The 20,309-nt window shown below is 36.6% G+C and overlaps 1 non-coding gene across 1 annotated transcript; it reads right to left on the bottom strand.

Moving 5' to 3' along the window:
- Positions 1 to 3,431: 3,431 nt before the first annotated feature.
- On the bottom strand, positions 3,432 to 3,502 carry TRNAG-GCC (transfer RNA glycine (anticodon GCC)). The gene has a single exon. It is a non-coding gene; the product is annotated as a tRNA-Gly (tRNA).
- Between the last annotated feature and the right edge of the window lie 16,807 nt (positions 3,503 to 20,309).

Below are 20,309 nucleotides of genomic sequence, written 5' to 3'. Positions count from 1 at the left end.
GTGTTGGTTCAGGATTGTAACGTTTCGGTCAGCGCACTTTTCTTTCCGAGATAAGAGATCTTATGTTCTCTTTCAACGTGTCTGGAGGTTTGCTTGATACGTAAAGTTTGAGTCTGTCATTTATTATACAGCGCTTTTCTCAGCTTACATGGACGCGGTAAAGAGTTACTTTGTTTCTTTTGTTTGGGTGGAGGTGTTGCTGAAGGCTGCTACTTAGGTTACTATACAACATTTTGGAAGAGTCTGATGCAGAATAGATCTCAGTTTTTGCCTAAAATTGGGGGGTTTGTTTTGAACACTTTATTTGATTTGTGATATTTTATTTAGTGTTCTAGTAACGTGCTTCAGTCCAGCTTTGATTGATTTCTTTGACTAGTTGAAATTTTTTTTTTTTTTTTTTTTGTGGACCTAATGGATTTTTAGAATTACTGAATTTTTTTGGTGTGGTCTTACTAAGGGGACTTAAGTTTGGTGTTGTTACTCACTAGTGTTTACCGTGAGGTTTGAAATTTTTAGCGGCACTTCACTCTTGCTGGTTGATTTTTTTTTTGGCTTGATTTGAATTACAGTGAAATATTTTTGACTTGATAGGGTTTAACGTAATGACTATTTGTGTATTTGTTTAGGTATTGCAATTTAAAATTTTTTTTGTTTAGGTATCACTGATCTCATTGCTCATTTGAATTATGTACGAAATTTTTACAGTTTAATTGTATTTTCATTTTATGTGTATATGTGTATCTTGGTAGTATTTGTAAATTTTTGGCCAAACGTTATTTTGTACATGCATTAGGTTGTATTATTATTATTATTTTTGTGTGTCTTGGATAAAATTCTAATTGGTATTTGCACAGCGTATTCTGGATGCTATTTTCGGAATTGATTTTGGTTGGATTGCATTTTTGGACAATCACGTTTTCTTTCTTTCTGATTTTTGTGTGTGGGGTATTTTCGGCTGGTTCCGAGGTTCCTTGTGTTGTAACGTTCTTTTCTTTTCTAATGCTTGGCCCTGATCAGGCCGCTTCTGTTCTTAGACGTGATTGTTTGGGATTCATTCTTGGAAGTTATTCAATTTCGTAGTACTTAAGGGGGTCTTTACTCTTTGTTTGAATACGTTCATGTGACATATTTTATTTGGAATTGTTTGAATTATTAATGTGTTTATTTTCTCAGGAATGTATTTTATGTATCTGCGGCGCGTTAATTATCTTATTGATTGATCTTAGACATATTTTGTTTGTGATTACCGCCTTATTTTTATTTTTATTTTTGTATGTGTTCTGAGTATTTCTAGGTTTAATTAAGTGATTTAATTGATGTTTTTGATTAATTATTTTTGATGATCTTCCTTGAGTATTTTAATTAGTAATTGCTTTGATTAATCTTGTTGTTTTACTTGCACATTTTGGACTTTACATTTAATGTGTCAGTAACGTCACTGTACCAAGGAGTCGTATGAAATATTGTTACATCATGTTATCCTTTAGCCTTATTGCACAGTATGAGTCATGGTATTTCAAGAAGTGTCTGTCTGCTAAATTTTGGTAAACCAAAATTTAATTCCTTAGGGGAAAGGAATGTTATGTAGAGAAATTACCTGATAGCGTTATAAAAATTAGGTGAATGATTTTATGATTTATGGAAATTTAAATTTTATTTTGATTATGAATTATTTATTTTAAGGCTTTAATTTTGGGGAAAAACAGATGCTTCTGGGAATATTATTTAGTTTAAAAGAGTATTATTTATTTTCCTCTATTTGTAAATCTTGAACAAACTTTTATTCATTGTGAAAGAAGCAGGGAAAGGGAGGCAATTTTCGCCAAGTCATGATTTCGCGCGCTTTAGAATGTTCGAGAAAGAATTTTCATTGTTAGTTGACCTTAAGAGAGGAAAAGTACGTGACGGAAAGGTCAAAGGTTGCTACTTGTCTTTCAATGTAAGTCATTCAGGTTTTTGGCGATTGAGGGTCCGGTTGTTGGCTAAGTGAAGAAGGGCGCGCATGCGCGATCACCCTTATTTCCGCATTCTGGAGTTGAAAACGAAGATTTTGCCATAATTAAGGGGGCGATAAGTGAAGCCATAGTGGGAGCCCGTTTTTGTGAAGGAGACGAAGGAAATTCGAGTTGGATTCACTTTTTGACTGACTCTCTGACTGACTCGCTGATTTTCGGGCTTGCTGGACAAAATGTAATTACGAAGCGGGATGTTTTCCGGCGGGGAGCGGCAAATATGCTCCCCGGCCGCGTTTGGTTATGAGGCGAGACACACTTACTCTTGACTCGCTTAGGCACTAACTGCTTGGATTCGCTGACTTTCGGGCTTGACGGACTTGTTGACGGAGACTGAGAAAAAAAAATTGTGTGTGTTGCGAAGGAGAAAGGAAAGGTTTTAGTCGGCATCGAGCGGTGCTTCCGGCGGGGAGCGGCAATTATGCTCCCCGGCCGCGAGTTTTCTCAAAAATGCGAAGAAAAAAAAAACTGTTGAGCGAATAACAAAAAAAATTAACAGAGACTTGGGTCTCTATCTGTATCGGCAAAAGTCAGGACGATGTCCTCTGAACTCCGACTTGAAAACAGAAGGAATTATGTCACCTTAGTCAACTGGAAGCCTGCGTTAGCCGTTCTCTAAAATGCCTAGCTTCATTGTCTACGTTTTCCTTGGTGGAGCTGAGAGTCTGGGTAGACAGCCGTGCGGTGTAAGCTGTTCTCTTGCTTCCAGTGGGAATAATTTTCTTCTATGGAAAACAGTAGCAGGCGTAAGATTTGACGGTATAGCTGATGTAATTTATTGTCGTGCCGTTCGAGTCTCTGCCTTGCGGATTTGCCAAGTGACGTAAGGATAGAGCTAAGATATGAGCTCTCCTCCACTTCAAGATGTCCACTCAAGATAAGTATTATTTTTTTTGGTGTGTTGGAACTTTAGGCAAGTTTTTTCAAAAACGTCCTTAGCAGTAAAAACAACGTCGAATCTAAAATTTAACTCTCAGGCCATAAATTGTTTCCCTTTCCTTTCTTTTAAATCACCAGACAAACCTTAAGTTTTTTTATGAATTTAAATGAACAGACTCTCAGATGAGGTTAAGATTTTTCTTATTGTGTTGTAATTGAATAAACTGATATTTAATCTGGAACCTCTTACAGTATGTTTTCTTTATATATTTAATATGAACGTTTCCTTTATATCTTGTATATGTTTTATGTTTTCGATCCTCTCACGGAACGGTCCCGGGATGCATTTTTTTTCACAACGCAAAAATGCTGTACACGTTTCACTATACGATTACTGCCTTTTACGGCAAGTAGTTTCATATTTAACATTTTTATATGAATTTAAGATATAACATTGGTCAAGATGCCTACACCAGATAAGTGTATATTTTTTTTTGTGTTTATACGATCCTCTCACGAAATTTTCTTCATAACATTTGGTGCATCGGCCGGGAATCGAACCCGGGCCGCCCGCGTGGCAGGCGAGCATTCTACCACTGAACCACCGATGCACCAAATGTTATGAAGAAAATTTCGTGAGAGGATCGTATAAACACAAAAAAAAATATACACTTATCTGGTGTAGGCATCTTGACCAATGTTATATCTTAAATTCATATAAAAATGTTAAATATGAAACTACTTGCCGTAAAAGGCAGTAATCGTATAGTGAAACGTGTACAGCATTTTTGCGTTGTGAAAAAAAAATGCATCCCGGGACCGCGCCGTGAGAGGATCGAAAACATAAAACATATACAAGATATAAAGGAAAAGTTCATATTAAACATATAAAGAAAACATACTGTAAGAGGTTCCAGATTAAATATCAGTTTATTCAATTACAACACAATAAGAAAAATCTTAACCTCATCTGAGAGTCTGTTCATTTAAATTCATAAAAAAACTTAAGGTTTGTCTGGTGATTTAAAAGAAAGGAAAGGGAAACAATTTATGGCCTCAGAGTTAAATTTTAGATTCGACGTTGTTTTTACTGCTAAGGACGTTTTTGAAAAAACTTGCCTAAAGTTCCAACACACCAAAAAAAATAATACTTATCTTGAGTGGACATCTTGAAGTGGAGGAGAGCTCATATCTTAGCTCTATCCTTACGTCACTTGGCAAATCCGCAAGACAGAGACTCGAACGGCACGACAATAAATTACATCAGCTATACCGTCAAATCTTACGCCTGCTACTGTTTTCCATAGAAGAAAATTATTCCCACTGGAAGCAAGAGAACAGCTTACACCGCACGGCTGTCTGCCCAGACTCTCAGCTCCACCAAGGAAAACGTAGACAATGAAGCTAGGCATTTTAGAGAACGGCTAACGCAGGCTTCCAGTTGACTAAGGTGACATAATTCCTTCTGTTTTCAAGTCGGAGTTCAGAGGACATCGTCCTGACTTTTGCCGATACAGATAGAGACCCAAGTCTCTGTTAATTTTTTTTGTTATTCGCTCAACAGTTTTTTTTTCTTCGCATTTTTGAGAAAACTCGCGGCCGGGGAGCATAATTGCCGCTCCCCGCCGGAAGCACCGCTCGATGCCGACTAAAACCTTTCCTTTCTCCTTCGCAACACACACAATTTTTTTTTCTCAGTCTCCGTCAACAAGTCCGTCAAGCCCGAAAGTCAGCGAATCCAAGCAGTGAGTGCCTAAGCGAGTCAAGAGTAAGTGTGTCTCGCCTCATAACCAAACGCGGCCGGGGAGCATATTTGCCGCTCCCCGCCGGAAAACATCCCGCTTCGTAATTACATTTTGTCCAGCAAGCCCGAAATTCAGCGAGTCAGCCAAAAAGTGAATCCAACTCGAATTTCCTTCGTCTCCTTCACAAAAACGGGCTCCCACTATGGCTTCACTTATCGCCCCCTTAATTATGGCAAAATCTTCGTTTTCAACTCCAGAATGCGGAAATAAGGGTGATCGCGCATGCGCGCCCTTCTTCACTTAGCCAACAACCGGACCCTCAATCGCCAAAAACCTGAATGACTTACATTGAAAGACAAGTAGCAACCTTTGACCTTTCCGTCACGTACTTTTCCTCTCTTAAGGTCAACTAACAATGAAAATTCTTTCTCGAACATTCTAAAGCGCGCGAAATCATGACTTGGCAAAAATTGCCTCCCTTTCCCTGCTTCTTTCACAATGAATAAAAGTTTGTTCAAGATTTACAAATAGAGGAAAATAAATAATACTCTTTTAAACTAAATAATATTCCCAGAAGCATCTGTTTTTCCCCAAAATTATAGCCTTAAAATAAATAATTCATAATCAAAATAAAATTTAAATTTCCATAAATCATAAAATCATTCACCTAATTTTTATAACGCTATCAGGTAATTTCTCTACATAACAGAAAGACTGTACAGGAATTACCTTCAGGTCTTAGAATTCAAACAAAGTCAGAAGAAGGTTGTAACTGACTCTTTATTCAATTACAAAGAGTCTTACAGATGACACCACTTGGGTTTACATAAGCCAACACTTCTGGCTTAAAGAAAATAAGTAATGTTGGACCCATATGTAATTAAACTAGTCTAAAGGCTCACAGGATAATGTAATTGCGCAGGAAGGCTCTGATTCGTAAAAGCCGGCGGAACAAATCTAATGGCTAGAAGCACACAGTGCCACAGAATCAAATTGCTATCCAGTCAAAGTAACAATGTGGCCTTCAAGCAGGTATAATATGCCCTAAAATCCTCTTCCGAAACCTTCGCTTCGTACTTCTTTCTCCTTTAATTTGAATAAACGCGCGCTAACTGATTAATATTCTAGCAGAAAAGTGTGGGTGAAAAGGAGAGCGAAAAATAAAGTTCCCTTAACTAATAAATAAATAAATAAATAAATTCTCACATCTTTCCCCGCCAAAATTTAAGCGCAAGAAAAAGAGGTTCTTAGCGACCTCATTAAGAACTTAAATTCTAACCATCTAACTACACCAACAACCTCTTACAAGGACATGAGATTTTAAACATGTAATTAAATGTCAAAAGAAAATTTGCTTTACGCAGTCTAGAATCTTCGTCAGAGGTACAACTTTTCAGCAACACATATCCTTCCAGAAAATCTGGAAGGAAAAAGACATTAGAAAAATATGCCACAAACATAATATTAGATTTTACAAAATATTTCATTTAAATTTATCTGCGCTTTCACTTTTTTCATTTATTCCGCAATTAAATTTCCCCCCCCCCCTTTGCTTTCCAGAAGAATTGGAGTGTAATAGCGAAACAGTGTCTTTTATAAGTGTGTTTACAGACACTACCAACAACCTACTTGTTAATAATACTTGACATTCTAGACCTACAGACACACTATTTTCAAAATTGCACCTAATGTGAGCGTGATTTAAACAAGGGCGTGATTTAAACTTGAGTGTTGGCTGGAGAGCCTAACCTGTGCAAACAGATAGCTTTACTTTTAGCTTCATTTCTTTCAATTTTGCTAGCTTACACATAAACATTTCATTCATGCAATATTCATATAACTATGCAAGTCTTCCTTAAACTAAATATATATATTTGCGAATACTTTTCGCAAGACAAACATAAGATATAATATATTGAATAACTTACACTGGTGGACAAAATTAAAAGATGCAAAAAAATATTTTCTCACATTTCTCCTCAAATACCACACAAAACCCGGGCAGTTCGTTGGCATATAATTTCACTGTGGTGCTCGTGTCGCTGAGATGAGTTTTCGCATTCTGTGGGCATTCTGTGAGCAGGAACACATGAGACAGGACTGTATGCCAAAAAGCCCGCTATTTGTATCCCACTCCCTCCCTCCCAAAAAAAAAAAAACAGCGTTTACAATGATGTATACAATATTCACACTGGATACAGTTTAAGTGGGCTACTGTTCTCTTCGCAGAGGAGTCCAGATTTTATCTACAACCTGATTATCGGAGATTATTGATATGGAAGGAACCTGAGACCCGATACCATCCCAGGAACATCATGGAAGGATACCAATATGGTGGTGGAGAGGTATATGGTCACTTTACTTAGCCTGTTCCGCCATGTTAACGGCACTACATGTTAATGGCACTACAGGATTAGGAAGTCATCCTAGTCATTGCTAGTAATCTGACGGTTAGGCCACCTTTCTACATTTTACATTAATCTTTAGTTTCTTTGATATAATTATTTTCATTCACTTGTTTCATTATCTCTAAGATACCCTTGTTGCAGTAATAGTGCGTGAACAGTCTATACACAGGATATGTGATGTAGTCGGAAGGAAAGAACTGCTGCCGAAGGTGCTCTGTCAGAGGGAAGGAGAGTAGGTACGGGCAGAAAGACCTAACTTGGTGGTGCAACAAATGCCTTGGGTCAACAAATATCCGCCACACTAAGCCTAACGCTTACTGAAAATTACAAATGCATAGGTAGATAAACACATATACATTCTCTTATATACTCAAAAGCTATTTGCACAGTATATAAAAACCTTGAGAGGCAATGCTTACTGAGAATGTGCAAATGAAGGCGGCGGACAGCAACAATTTAAAAAGTCTTCCTATAATCGGGAATTCACCTTCTTCGAAGATAAAAACACCACAAATATCGCAGTCGGAACTAGTAGTCCATGGAAAAATCACATTTTCACAAACACAGGTGGTATACTTGTAGAGACATTAGGTATTTTGGAAGCAGGCAAGATGAAAAATAAGCAAGCGCCTTCGCCGGAAATCGAACCACGGACCTCTGGAATACCGGCCCAGCTTACAGAACCACTAAATTACGAAGGCATGCTAGAAAAGTAGGAGAAATACCTTATATACTCCCTGTTCGGACACCACTGTAGAGGCATTAGGTTAATTTGGAAGCAGCAAAATGAAAAATTAGCAACCGCCTTCGCCGGGAATCGAACCACGGACCTTTGGAATACCGACCCAGTGTGCAGAACCACTACACGACGAAGGCACGCTAGGAAAGGGGGAGAAATACTGTGAAGTTCCTTCCCCTGATGGAAGACGACGAACGGAAGTGACCTACCCCGGAAAAACCGGTTGAGGCAGGCTGGTGGAGGGAAAAAGGCTGGACGGGTGGGCACTTGGAGTCGGACCGGCAAGCATGCCGTGTGAGAGTATAGAGAACTGAAACATGTTTTTAATTTCTTTTGCGCTCCTTGTATATATATATTGTATAACTATTGTATGACTAGTTTATTTTATAGTGTATTCGTTGTATGGTGTATCAATAGTGCAGTATGTGTAATAAATTAGTGGAAAAAATGTCAGAGCGGACAAGCGTTATTTTCCCATTATGGTAAGTTCACCAAAAGAACCCACCTCGTGTTTGAATGAGCGCGAGGCATGACAATTGGCGCACTCCGGCAGAATAATGGGAAAAAGGAAATCACCAAAAATACGAAGGAAATAAGATCGTAAAAAGTGATTTAAGTGAACGTGGTTTAAATGAAGGAAATAATTCACGAAAGCAAGGAAGATGACAAAAGATGGTCATGAAAGACGGAAAGTGGCACGCGTAAACCTACACGTGCAAATAAACGAAAGGGTGTATGAAACCTCGTCGTGTGAAAAGTTATTAGCCAAGGTATGGTAAAAGCGATCATCAGTATTACCGTGTGGTGATATTATTAATTGAAATGTTCGTGCAGTGTGGTGAAACAGTGTGTGGTAAAAGTGATCATCAGTATTACCGTGGTGATATTATTAATTGAAGTGTTATGCAATGCGATGAGGAAATTGTACGGAATGGAGCACAACTCGTCATTTTCTACTATCGGGATCAAAGGTAAGGCCCTCTTAATTTCTCGGGAAGCACAATATATAAATGAAGAGAGCTCCCTCCCTTTAATTACTATAGTAACGGAGAAAATTAAAATTGTGTTAATGTCGGTTAATAACATGATGATAATGCCAGGCGTTAAAGCCAGTAGACACTTAGAAAGTATATTTTATATGCAAATAAGAAATTATGATTAATTTTGTTATTAAGGATATAATGTGTTAGCATTTAATTAGTTCCTTTATTAAAAACACATTCCGTCAAACATTAATTGTTAAATACTTGCTTTATTCAGAAACATTACCGTCAACATTACTGCTCAAAAACTTAAAGTTCAAAATATTATCGTTTTGAAAAAAACTGTTGTTGCCAATCGGGAAAATACATTTTAAATAAAATTAATACGTTGCGTTTACATTCGGGCATCCTGACTTAGTTATGACCTCGGAACATTAAGAACTTATATTTAAAAAAATTAAATCGGTAATATTAATGTTTATAGCTCGAAAGTCTTTAGCTGTCATATAGATTCACCGTCCTTTTCTATTCTTTTTCCGTGTCCTAGTTTTAGCAATATGCGGCGTGTTGTTATCGTTATCCCCAGTAACACTAATGTCATCACCATCATCATCGTCTTCTTCTGATTCAGCTTGACATTGCCATGACTTTAATTGGCTCACATGAGCTGTCGTACTAAAGAAATGTCCTTTCACCTTCTCTTCTAATTGAGTCACTCTATAGGTATCACTTGGTAAAACTTCTGTAACTACCAAGGGTCCTCGATACTTTTGTTGTGTTTTGGTTGATTCTCCAGTTGATTTAGGTACTCTTCTCATAACTACTATTTCTCCTCGTTCGAATGTTAAAGAATTGCTTTTCTTCTTGTCATAATTTGCTTTCATTTTCATCTGCATATCTTCAATTCTCTTTCTAGCTTCATTCTGTAAGATTACTGGATTCTCCCATTCATCTGCGTCTTCATCTGTAATCATCCTCATCAATCCGTCGTTAAATTTTGGTGAATAACCGTGAAGCATTTCGAAAGGAGTTTTATTTGTAGTCTTATTTATCATATTGTTTAGATTTCTTTCGCATTCCTTAATCTTTTTGTCCCAGTCTCTCTGATTCGGATTTTCCATACTCGTTTTAATCGTAGCCAAAATTGTTCGATTTGCTCTTTCCACCATTCCATTACCACTTGGATGCTGAGTTGAATTGAGTTTATGACTGATTCCATTATTTTGACAGTACTCTCGAAATTCCTTCGCTGTGAAACATGTTCCTCTATCGCTGATAATTTTTTCTGGTAACCCCAAATCATCTACAAAACTCTTCAATGCAACTAACACATACTTGGTTGCAGTACTTTTCATAGGATATAAGTGTGTAAATCTCGTAAAATTATCAATTATTACAAATAATTCTGTATTTCCTCTTGAACTTTTTACGAATGGTCCTAAATGATCTATATGTATAATTGCAAAAGGTCTACCAGGTCTAATTGGATGCAGTACTCCTTGTTTCTTACCACTAGGCATTTTATTTACTAGGCATTCGAAATGTGACGCATAACATATCGTTTCATTTCTTTAAACCAGTATGATTCCTTGATTTTGGCAACAGTTTTGTCTGCTGAAAAATGTCCCAAAAGATCGTGAAATTTTACTACAATACCTTTTCTCATCGATTTAGGTATGACATATAACAATTTCTCCTTTTCCTGATCTTTCACTTTACGAAACAATCGATTATTCTTCAAGACGTAATTTTCAGTTACATATTTCTCTGCATTCGTTCTATCATTTATCTTTTTCTTTAAAATGTCTATTAATTTGCGTAATTCTGGATCTGAATGCTGAATCATAAGAATTTGTTCATCTATCGTTAGCGTTAAACAAACTTCCAAGTTGTTTTCAATTATAGAGTCTAAAGTTTCTTCTGGCTGATCAACTGGCGATCGGCTCAATGCATCTATGTGACTCATTCTTTTGCCTTGCCTGTGCTTTATTTCCAGATTACTCCACCTTGCTATCTGAGGATTTGAAGTTTTCTTCGCGTTTAAATAAACTAAAGCTTGGCAGTCTGTAATAATTACCGTAAATCGGATTCCAATTAAAAATTGTCGAAGTCGTGTCAAAGTCCAAACTATAGCCATTAATTCTAATTTGCTTGAATGATAATTCTTTTCTGTTTCTGTTGTCCCTTTACTTACACAATAAACTAAATGCCACTTTCTATCTTCACCTTTTTGCAACAGCATTCCTGCCAGCCCTTTGTTGCTCGCGTCTGTGTGCACTTCAGTCTCTGCTTCGGGATTATATAATGCTAGTATTGGTTCATTAGTTAAATGATCCTTTAAAGTACTGAATGCTTCTTGCTGATCTTCGTTCCAACGAAATGTTTCATCCTTCTTCGTCAGTCTCGTTAGCGGCTCAGCTTTCTCTGCGTATTTCGGTACAAACCTTCTAAAGAAACTTGTAAGACCTAAAAATTTTTTAACTTCATGTTCATTGGTTGGTTTAGGAAAGTTTAATATGGCTCGTACTTTTCTTGGTCCAGGTTGCATACCATTTGATTTTATTTGAAATCCCAAATACTCAACTTCATATTTTCCGAATTCGCATTTTGTCAGTTTCAATGTCAGCATTGCTTCTCTCAATTTATCAAACACTTTCCTAAGTTTTTCCATCATTTCTTCCCAAGATTTAGCCGGAATTAATATGTCGTCCAAATAGCACAATACTTCTTTATTAAGCAATGGACCTAAAACTTGATTCATAAGTCTCTGAAATTCTGCAGGTGCATTAGCTAACCCAAAGATCATACGTTCAAATTGGCCAGTATCATCTGGAGTGATGAAAGCTGTTTTCAGTTTCGCTTCTTCAGTTAAAGGAATCTGCAAATATCCATGAGCTATGTCCAATGTAGTGAAAACTTTACACTCACTAAGACATTCAAGAAGATCATCTATCCTAGGGAGTGGAAATTTATCTTTAACAGTTTGCGAATTCAACTTTCTATAATCTATCACTAATCGTAATTCACCTGTTTGTTTCTTTACGAGTAAAACTGGACTAGCATACGGAGATCTTGTTTCAGTAACAATTCCATATTTCTTCCATTCATTTATTATCTTCTTTATAGAAGCACGCTCTTCGGAATTGATTTTATACGACTTCATGCAAATAGGCTTACTCCCTTCAATTTCTTTAATATCCATTTTTGTTAAGTTTGTACACCCTAATTCCTCCATATTTAATGCAAAACAATCTCGATACTCATTTATCAAATGTAAAACTTCCTGTTTTCTTTCTAGCGTAGTATTATTATTAACTTTAATTTCTTCTAAAGTAATCGGTCTCCTAAACTTCTTAATTTCATTTATTATCAGTATTTCCTTTTGACTTGAATTTTCAGTTTTCTGATCTGAACTTGGTTCAACTAATTCTGCTACTTCCGCTCTACCGATACATTGATTCTCTTTCAAAATTAGTTTTCGATCGCTGTAGTTAGTGACTGGTATCACTGTTTCTCCCTGTATTACTTCCAATAATGAGCCCAACTCATCTTCCGATCCAATTATTAAAACATAACCGTTATTTATTTCATCAGTTTTAACTTTCACGAAATTAACCGTATTACTTTCGATTTGAGTTTCTTGGGAAGCCTTCAGTTTAATTCGCGGAGTGTTGCTATCATTTTGCAACTGTGAAAATGGGCAGTCATTAGCATAGCGTATGTGCAAGGTATTACCTATCTTGGCGTATGCAATATGCGGTAAATCAATCCATGTTCGACCAACTAATAAGTCGCATGGTTGCGTTTCATCTCCTACAATTAGAACTGTAATGTCCTTTCCTTCCACAGTATCAATCTCTAAGTTAACAGTTACTTTTCCCAATGTTCTAGCGGCTGGTTTATTCTGGTTCCCAAAGCCAAACAATTCCTCCACATCAGGTTTAACAATAAGATTCAGTCTCTTAGCCGCAGACTGTTTCAATAAACACGAACTAGAACCCGTATCTATGATTGCAGTAATTTCTTCTCCATTATTGATGCGAGCATACTTTAAATATACAGCTGGTGAAACACCTGAATTCTGGTTCACAGATAAATAATTTTTAACATTTGTCAAGTCTGGATTCTTAGACGTACACTTTTTAAAAGTATGACCTTTTTCATTACATTTCCTGCAAATAATTTCTTTTTTAGGCTGAGGACAATCCGTCGCTATATGTCCATAATCATTACAATTGAAGCATTTCGGCTCATCCTTTTCATTGCGGATGCCAGGATTATATTCCCTTTTCCTTTCGTCTGTTTTATAAAATTTATCTCTCAGATTGTATTTATTATCAAAACTGTTTTTAAAATCCACTTTGAAATTACCATCTGTCTGCATGGAATCTTTAACATTTCTTTGTCTTGAATACTGATTATAGGATCCTTCATAAAATTTAGAACCAGATTTGGGCTTAAAATTATGCCTAAAATTTTTATATTCTACTTGAAGTACTTTTATCCCTGCCCGAATATTTTCATATTCATCTAGTTTTTCAGCCAACTCTTCAGGATTAATGAATTTAGACCAATCATCAATGAAATGGTCTCGGATAGCAGCGGGGACCCTCTTCTTTAATTGATCAGTAATAATAAGTTGTTTTAAAGAGTCAAAATCTGTTACATTTAATCCAGCAAGCCACTCTTCAAAATAATTTTTTAATTCAAACGTGAAGTCCTTCCACGTATTACGCAACGTTTTAATATGATCAACGAACTTTTGCCGAAACTGTTCAGGGCTTAAATTAAATTTTCTCAGTAGCAGTTGTTTAACGTGCTTATAGTCGTTAGCTTTCTCTTCTGATTCACGGGCAATTAATTGAGTTATTTCATAAGGCAATAGACCCAACAGCTGAGAAACCCAGTTTTGTTCTTCTAACCCAATACGTCGTGCCTGTCTCTCAAATAAAACTAAATAAAAACTTATATCACCTTCATTCAAATCATACTTATGCATTAATTTACTCATATCACAAATATTACTTCTACTAACATTAGAAGAAACAGAATAATTTACATTACTACTTCTGATTTCCGCTTCTATTTTCAATTTTTCAAGTTCAAAAGTTCTTTGCTTATCTCTTTCTATAATTTCCATTTCAAATGCTCTTTGCTTATCTTTTTCTATAATTTCCATTTCAAATGCTCTTTGCTTATCTTTTTCTAAAATTTCTAACTTTTCCCTGTCTAAACGATCATTTATAATTCTATCTAGCATTTGTTTAGTAAAGTCTTCGTTATAATTCTTACTATTCAAAATCATATCTCTTAAGCCTACAATTTTAATATCAGAAGGGACATCTACATCAAGTTCCAAAGCAAGTTCTTTTAAATCACATTTTTTGCCTCTTGCCAAATAAGCCATCTTAGACTTCAATTTTCAAATACTAATACAATAATTATACTTAAGGTCTTTCCGTTTAATACTTAGACATAACATAAACAGTTTATAAATTCACGTACCTTTCTACTTTCAGTTTTGGAGAGTTTCCACATTCAGTTTAAGCTTAGCGTACGTTAAGGCAATACGTTGTTAAATCTAGATAATAATTCTAGTTTATCCCACTTCTGAAATGTTAGCATTTAATTAGTTCCTTTATTAAAAACACATTCCGTCAAACATTAATTGTTAAATACTTGCTTTATTCAGAAACATTACCGTCAACATTACTGCTCAAAAACTTACAGTTCAAAATATTATCGTTTTGAAAAACACTGTTGTTGCCAATCGGGAAAATACATTTTAAATAAAATTAATACGTTGCGTTTACAAATGTATGCTAAATGAATGTTAAAATAGTTCAAAAATATGTCAGCAGTAATTTCGAAACATTTAATTGTGTGCTTATGTTACTAATTAAGGTAGAAATGATTATCTATTTTTGTTGTTGCCGTATTTTGACAAAATGTTTTAATCATTAAAGTTAATAGGTTGATTAAAAATTAATTAGTTTAATGATTTGAGAACAGTAAGTAAATGTTTGTTTCATTTCCAGAATATGTAAAGTATTACGGCGTAAGGCCAAAGTATTCAGAACTATTTTTTTTTTTTTTGTACTAATTCAAAAGCTAATATAATTTTTGGTATTTATGTGTTAACAATATATGGTGAAATATATGTTAATAGTGTAATATGAGAAAGGTATTCATGATTGTGTTCACTAATGATAATGCTTGCTAAATGAATAATGGTAGTATTCAGTAGTAGTGAAGTATGTATGTTTGCCTGTAAAATTAAGTGTTATTTATGTGTTGTATGGGTAAAGCTATAAAACGAAATATCAGAAGTTAATATGGGTCCTAAAAGGAGAAATAGGGTGTCAGAAGAATCTGATGAAATTATTAAGAACATGAAAGCTCAAATTAAGTTAAAGGAAATGGAGCTGCAGTTAGAAAAGTGTAAGTTAGAGGCAGATGCGGCTAAAGACCGATTAAAAGAGACGGAATTTCGGGAAGACAATTAGAGAGAGAACACGAGATAAAAATTAAAGAACTAGAAATTCAGAGTAGGAAAATAGATAAAGGAGGAAGTAAATCGGGCTCAGAGGATGAAGGGGTTTCACATGCTAAGAGCAAGGGAAATGATTTCTTGAAACATTTAAAAATAATGAAAGGAGTTATGATTGACCCGCCATCTAAAGCTGAGGAATGGCCATTCTTTTTCCCTCATGCGGAAATGATGTTTAATCTCTATAAAATTCCTGAAGAACATAAGGGGAAAATTATTTTGCAGAGTTTAAAAACTAAAGTTAAAAGTTTGATTTCAACTCTGGGTGAAAGGGATTTGGATAATTATATTAAGATTAAAGATACAGTATTAAAAGAACTCCAGATTACCCCATTGCAACATAAAAAGAATTTAGAAAAATGTGTAAAAAGATATGAGGAAACGTATACCCAGCACATAGCGAGGGTTGAGGCAGCACTTGATTTCTACTTAGAATCCATAAAAGTTAAGACTTTTGATAAATTAAAAGAATTATTGATTGTCGATCAAGTAAAAGATCAATTACCCGCAAATGTTAAGGCGCATATACTGTTAAAAGAGGTAGAAAACTGGTTATCTCCATCAGAGCTTGCAAATGATTTGGATAATTACGTTGCAGCAATGCCTAGAAATTACAATACGAGTGCTCAGGAAGTAAATAAAGTGGAACCAAAACAGGAACCGACAAGACAAGGGGAGAAATTAGGACGACCAAATAAGAGTAAGGGGAATTTCAGTTCTGATTACAAAGTTGATAAGGAGAAGTACAAAGGGGTTAAAAACATTAGAACCTCAAGGAATGATGCAGGCAAATAAGAAAGTTCTAAAATGTTTTCAGTGTCAGGGTGAAGGACATATAAAGCGTTTTTGTCCAGCGATAAACCTGATAGCGAAACCCAAGAGAGGAAGCGAAAAAGAGGATACGGATGAGGTGGAAGCAAAGGGATTAAATAAAATATGCGTAGGGTTGAAGTTAGCTAACTATGCAGAAGAAATTCCGTTAACTAGGGCAAGTGGGGAATAACCTAGGATAGAGCTGCAGATAGGCAACGCTAGATTCAAAGGAGTGATTGATAGCGGGGCAGAAGTTACTGTAATCCGGAAATCGGTAGTTTCACAGAAATATTTGGAGTCTGGAGGGAAGATATGGTTACAACCCGCCGTAGGACCCCAGGTAGAAGCCCAATTAGTTACAGTACCTATCAGTATCTGGTTAGAAGAGGAGGTACAGCCTTATGTAAACGTTCATGCAGCAGTAGTGCATAATTTGAACGAGGAAGCGCTGGTGACACCTCGAGATTTTAGACTTCTCAGGGAATAAGGAGATATTTATTGGGGAGAAAATAAGGAAGAAAAACTAGTATTGGTAGTTGGTCAGGTATCGAGTAACTTGGACGGAAAGGAATCGACAGAAAAAGCCAGTCACGAGGTCGAAGGTGAAACGGAAATAGCTCGTACTACACCGTTGGTAAGGAGTAAAGATGAGGGGGAAGTAGAAGTGGGGGGCAGTGAGCAAGTGTCAGCTGATAACCCACCCTTATCGCAAACTCAACGTTTTAGACAAGAGCAAGCGGAATGTATTTCGCTGAAAAGCGCGTTCATGGATGCACGTAATAACAAGAATGGGTATTGGCTAGAGTCAGGAATTTTGTACCATACGGGAAGTGTCAATGGGCAGCGATGTAGTCAATTAGTTGTTCCTCAAAGCCGCAGGAGAGAAATTGTGAAGTTGGCTCACGAAAGCTTACAAGGGGGGCACTTCGCAGCAAAGAAGACGGCGGAAAGGATTAAAATGTCGTTTTGGTGGGAAGGATTGTCAAAGGAGGTGCGGAAGTGGTGTGAAGCTTGCAAGGAATGCCAGCTACGAAGGAAAGTTAAAGTGAAGGATAGGGCTCCAATTACAGCAGTAGGGAGGCCAGAACTTCCATTTCAAGTGGTTAATGCGGACGTTTTAGGCCGATTGAGCCGAAATCTTCAAGAGGGCACCAGTATGTGTTATGTGTTGTTGATCAACATAGCAGATGGCCGAAGGCAATTCCACTAAAGGCGGTAACAGCGAAGGCTACATGTGACGCTTTCATTGACATTTTCATGCGAACAGTTCCGAGAATGATAGCCATGGATAACGGAAAGAACTTTAAGGCTAAGCTAACAAGAATTTTTAAGTAAGTTAGGGGCCTCGCCAAAATTTTCTACGCCAGGGTAGCCGCAGTCAAACGGGCTAGTGGAAAGGTGGATAGGAACAATGAAGTCAATGTTGCATCACGCGATAAATACTCAAAGAAGAAACTGGGATAAGCAATTACCATATTTGTTATGGGCTTATAGGGAGATACCGAATTCAACTACCGGAGTCTCACCATTTTTGCTGATGTATGGTCGGGTGCCAGTGGGGCCACTGACGATACTTAAATCACGTTGGGTAGATGAGACGGTATTACCACAAGGAGTTGGGGAATCAGTTACTGAATATTTAAATTCTCTTCGTAATAGGTTACAGGAGGCAGAGAAATTCGCTAAAGAAAATTCGGAAGCTAAGCAGCAGAAATATGTTCATCATCATAATTTGAGGTCTAAGGAAAATGAATTCAACAAATAAACTTTGCTCGAAATGGACAGGACCTGGAGAAATAATTGCAAAAAAGTCTCCACATTCATATTTGGTAAAATTGCCAGATGAATCTGTTAGACATTTGCATCAAAATAAGTTACGGAAATATATACAGCCTATAAATGCAGTAGGGATAATCTATGAAACTGACACAGAATTTGGGGAGGTGCAGCACGCGCCTATTCAAAGAAACCCTAAAGTAGACAAACTTTTAGATAGGATCTGTGTTTCAGAGGAATGGAAACATTTAGATAGGTCACAAAGGGATCAGTTGAGCAGATTAATCAAATCTTTCCATGTAGTGTTTGACGGGGAGATTAAATGTGCGAAGGTAGGATCCCACAGTATCAGGTTAAAAACGGGAGTTGAAAGAAAGCAACCTCATGTTTATAAGGTACCTGAGACGTTGAAGCCACAGGTGGTAAAACAATTTGCTGATTTGTTAGAAAGAGTTTAAATTGAACCTTCCACAGCAGAGATTGCTTACCCTATTGTGTGTGTAGCGAAACGGGACGGAAGCGTACGTTTATGTTGTGATTATCGAGGGCTTAATGCTGAAAGTCAGATCATCCCATTTCCTATGCAAAACGCAGAAGAGCTTCGATATAAGGCAGGGGCAGCACGTTATTTGTCTACGCTAGATATTCTTAAGGGGTATTGGGAAATCCCTATGGAAAAGGAAAGTAGACATCTGACGAGTTTTGTTTCTCCGAAGGGTCAGTATCAGTGGAAAGTGATGCCGTTCGGTTTGTCAGGTGCTGCCGAAACTTTCCAAAGAGTTATGAACCAAGCTCATAGACCGCATAGTGATTATGCTGAAAGTTTCATCGATGATATAATTGTCTATTCGTCAACGTGGGAAGAACATCTTAAACATTTAAGAGCCGTACTCAGTACTTTACAGACATTGAACTTTACGGCTAATTTAGAGAAATGCTCTTTTGGCAAGTCGGAGGTAAAGTATTTAGGTCACATAGTAGACTCGGGCAGACATGGCTCAGATCCAGAGAAATTGCAGGTAATTAAAAATTTGAAGCCACCTAGAACCAAAAAGGCATTAAGATCAGTTTTGGGGTTATATAATTACTATCGAGAGTATGTTCCGAATTATGCAAAAATAGCTAGGCTGTTAACTGATCTCACGAGAAAATCTATAACTAATGATATACCTTGGGGATCTGAAGCCGAGAAGACATTCAAAGAATTAAAGGATGCATTGTGCACGGCATCGTCTTTATATACGCCGGATATACGGAAACCTTTTGAAATTAACACAGACGCCTCACTAATAGGTATTGGAGCGTGTTTACTTCAACGAGATGAATATGGGAAAGCTAGACCGATAACATTTGCTAGCCAGAAATTAACTAGCGCTCAGTCTAAATGGAGCACTATAGAAATAGAAGCGTATTACCTGGGCTCTCGACAAGTTCGAAATTTGGACATACGGAAATAAAATTTTGTTGCATACAGACCATAATCCATTAAAGTACTTAACCGAAGGGATACCCCGGAATGCTAGATTACAGAGATGGGCATTAGCTCTATCTCGCTTCGAAGTCACTGTATTACATAAACCAGGAGCTAAAAACTTCGATGCAGACGCATTGTCTAGGATCCCTCACGAATGTATAAGTGACCAATAATCTGAACTAAATTGAAAAAAAGGAAACTAATGTTTGGTATCATACCTTTTTTTTTGTGTGTGTGTGTTTGTTTATTATTGTAACACTATAAAGGATAATGTTCAATGCTAGTATAGAAAAAAGTATATGGATATTGTAACTTTCATTTATTATTTTTTTGTATTATTGTGGTTACTCTAGAAAAGGTAATATCAATAGTAATATGTCATTATTGTTTTATTGTGTTATTAGGGTATATTAGTAAAAGAATTATTCATTACAGAAGTGTCAGTGAGTTGATATTTCAATGTTTTGTTTGTATTGCTATAGAAATTCTGACATGTGCAGTTTTTATGTTTATATGTGTTAAGTGTTCTTTTTTGTGTTAGTGTTTATAACTGTAGCATGACCCTTTTTTTTTTGCTCTCTGATTTTACTGTGATTACTTGTGCTGTATCCCGGAAAAGAGGGACTACCTGGTAAGTGCCAAAATAATAAGGGTTTCAAATTTTTCGACTCAATCGTATATATTTACAAACCAGAGGGGAGGTGTGAAGTTCCTTCCCCTGATGGAAGACGACGAACGGAAGTGACCTACCCCGGAAAAACCGGTTAAGGCAGGCTGGTGGAGGGAAAAAGCCTGAACGGGTGGACACTTGGAGTCGGACCGGCAAGCATGCCGTGTGAGAGTATAGAGAACTGAAACATGTTTTTAATTTTTTTTGCGCGCCTTGTATATATATATTGTATATAGTTTATTTTACAGTGTATTCGTTGT

The sequence above is a fragment of the Stegodyphus dumicola genome, chromosome 1, assembly GCF_044657685.1.
Source record: "Stegodyphus dumicola isolate Sdum_Otavi_A_Nest chromosome 1, ASM4465768v1".
Classification (NCBI taxonomy): Eukaryota; Metazoa; Arthropoda; class Arachnida; order Araneae; family Eresidae; genus Stegodyphus; species Stegodyphus dumicola.
Note: the sequence above shows the minus strand (reverse complement) of the source record. Positions and strands in the feature narration are given on the sequence as shown.